This window comes from Triticum dicoccoides, chromosome 6B (genome assembly GCF_002162155.2).
Source record: "Triticum dicoccoides isolate Atlit2015 ecotype Zavitan chromosome 6B, WEW_v2.0, whole genome shotgun sequence".
NCBI classification, from domain to species: domain Eukaryota; kingdom Viridiplantae; phylum Streptophyta; class Magnoliopsida; order Poales; family Poaceae; genus Triticum; species Triticum dicoccoides.
Window position 1 is genome coordinate 474,801,745 of NC_041391.1, and position 3,479 is coordinate 474,805,223.

Sequence of the window (3,479 nt, forward strand, 5' to 3'; positions counted from 1 at the left end):
TCGGGGACACTAGCAGTCCCTCCGCTCCCCCAACGCTTCACCCTCTCTCCCCGCCCCGCCCCGCCGCCAGCGCCGCCCTATTCTCCGGCCGCCTCCTCACCGCGCAGCCCCCTGCCGTCCATACCAAACCAAGTCTGGACATGGCCGCCATCACGCCCGCGCTTTAGTTTTGGCCGTCGCCGTCCTTGCCGGTGCCGGAGGGGACACGACTGCCGGCGACGGACCACGGAGGCCGAGGTAGATTCCGACGAGAGCTCCAGAGCGGTCAGTAGCCGGCCGGCAACCACCCCTACTGCGTCCAGATGATCATCGCGGCCGCTTCGCCACCGCGACCGCAAGGTGTTCGACCTTTTGCCAACAAAGGTATGGACAGTGGAGACGAGTTTTTCTTCAATCACTTCCTTTGTTCATCGGATGATTCGTCGTCGGATGATGAAGATCTTGTGGTGGCTGCACTGGTCGTTCACGACCATATTCAACGGTAGCTTCCTCAGTACAGGGGGTCACTCCCTGGTCGTGCTCCCAACCTAAACCGCAATAGGGAGAGAGGCCACGCCCTGCTCTATGCCGATTACTTTGCCAACACCCCGCTCTTCAAGCCGGATAAATTTCGTCGCCGTTTTCGTATGGCAAGGCATGTATTCAATCGTATTCGAGAGGGAGTGGTTGCTCATGACCCATACTTCGAGTGCAAGACGGATGCCCTTGGCAAGTTTGGATTCTCCTCTTACCAGAAATGCACCGCGGCCATCCGCATGCTTGCATATGGTATTCCAAGTGATCTGGTGGACGAGTATGTGCGTATGAGTGAGACAACATGTTATCCAGTCTTCGCGAGGTATCAACATGCTGCAACGTTCTCCAGTCTTCGCGAGGCTTGCAGAAGGAAACTCCCCACCGGTCAACTTTGAGATCAACGGCCACCAGTACAACAAAGGATACTATCTAGCAGATGGTATATATCCTTAGTGGTCAACTTTTATGAAGACAATCTCGAAACCCCAAGGTAAGAAGAGAAAGAGGTTCGCCCAAATGCAAGAGAGTGTTAGAAAGGATGTGGAACGTGCTTTTGGTGTGCTTCAATCCCGGTGGGGTATCGTTTGAAACCCTGCACTGTCATGGGATGAAAGAAAGCTTTGGAAGGTGATGACTGCTTGTGTGATCATGCACAACATGATCGTCGAGGACGAGCGTGATGAGAGTATCTTCGACCAAGGATTTGATTATCAAGGTGAAAATATTGAGCCCCTGCACCAAGACCCGGCCACATTTGAATAGTTTGTTCAATTCCACCGTGAGATGCGTGATTGACACACTCATTTGAATCTTCAAAATAACTTGGTTGAGCACGTCTGGGATCACATTGGCAACCAATAAATGTATTGGTCCAATTTATGTTCAGTCAAGACAATTTCGATTTGGTTGTAAAACTATTTTATTTAAGACAATTTTAATTGGGTTGTAAAACTATTTTAATTTTCAGACAAATATTTTGGTTGGAAGTAGTTTGATGCAAATTTAGGCATTTTTGGCCTTCACGAACAGGATGTGGCAAATGGATGCGACCGCGCGCTGGGCGCACGGCCACCGCATCCTAGGACAGGCCCGGACACGACCCCAAACCCCTACCCAAACGGACAGAATCCGGACAAAACGGACGTTCGTTTGGGGTCGCGCGGTGGAGTTGACGTGAGGGACGGGAACCGGAGCGGCAGCGCATATATAGGTGGGGAGCGAGTGATGACTTGTGGGGGCGACGAACGCGCCGTCGACGTCAGCCGCAGCTGTGGGACATACCAACGGAACGAAGAAAAACGAGTCGCCGGCCAGGGCCTAACCGAAGTGGGAAGTCGCCGGCTTCCTGTGCTGGGAGGTGGCGACTTGTCAAGGGGAGCAGCCGAGCAGAGAGCGGTTGCTCTGCTTTGTTTCTGTCCGGTGGCCGTGGGTGCTGTGCTCTGATCCTGCCGAGAAGGCGAGAATTTTGTCCGTTCGGTTCCTTCTCTCTTGTTAGATCCTGCGACATACACGGAAAAGTTGGCCAGAAAACGTCAGGCCGTTACCGGCACCAGCACACGTCATGAGCGCTCTCACTCTCGCTAGTGCTCAAGCATGAAAAAGGGAACAAAAAAGAAAGAAAGAGAGAGAAAAGCAAGCGGGAACAACGAAGTAGGCTGCCCCTGCAGACTGCAGCGCATAAACGAAGAGACGCCAGAGTCCGGCGCAAGATCGGGATCCTGGAGTTCGTTGTCATGTGAGGTCCTCGTCTCTATCATCCGATCAGTCACAGCGTGCATGATTGTGGTGTATTGTCTCCTCTTTCGCGCAATGCCGAGAGATGATTTGTGTGCTTGCTTGCGGACCTGCTCGTCCTCGCCGTTCGCTCCACGCGCGCAACCGTTGGCGTTGCCGGTGGGCGCGACAGAATCAGCCAGCACGGCGAGCTCCTCACGATGGCCGCATTTTCAGTTGCGTGCGCTTCCAACTCGTGGTGCTACTGCTAACTGCCTAGCTAGCGTGCATTCCAGAACGCCGGTCCCGCGTACGACGACCAGCGGCGAGAGCCTTTCCCGGCTACGTACGCTTGTGGCTTTTCTGCAGCAATCATCTTAATCACCTCATGATTGCTGTCACCAACTATTGATTTGATTAGGCAGAAACTTTTGTCCTCACGCCCTCGATCACAGGACTCACGAGGATCAGATTATCCGGAATCGCAGCGCCCAAGCAAAGAGAGGAAGGGACCTATATCTCGCTCGACCTGACATGGAAGAAAGTCTCGCCACCAGGATTTCCTGTGAGCTACAGTATTGGGCCAGCCCATGTTCTTGCATCGCTCTCGCTTGCCGCGGGTTCCCTGTTGCTTCGGTTTCCTCTGTTTCTCTTCTTTTTCGTTTTTCCACGTTTTTGTTCTTCTGTTTTTTTCCTTCATCGTTTCTTTGTTTTTCTGTTTTAACGGATTTTTCCATTTCTTTCACGGTGTTTACTATTTTTTCCTTCTCCTTCCTTTTCTTTTACTTTTTGTTTCTTTCTCTGTTTCCAATGTTTTCTTGCCTCTCTTTTATTTTCCTTCTGTTTTCTTTGTTTCTTTCTTGGTTTTTATCGTTTTTCTTTGTTTCTTTCTCGGTGTTCACTGTTTTTATTATTTTGCATTGGTTTTAATCGGTTTTTTTGTTTTGTTGTTTCTTCTGTCTATTTCCATTGGTTTTTCCTTTCTCTTTCCGTATAGGGCAGGAATGTATTTTTGTAAACGTTTAACATTTTTTCTAATTATATAAAACATTTTCCGTATACATCTGAAACATTTTTAACAACATGATTAACATTCTTTTCAAACATATAGTTACATGTCAACCTTTTACATACACATTCAACATTTTTTGTATACAACAGAAACAATTTTTATATACAAAATTAACATTTTCCAAATACATGTCTACATTTTTGAAAACTTATACTTTTTTATGTCTACCTTATTTGCA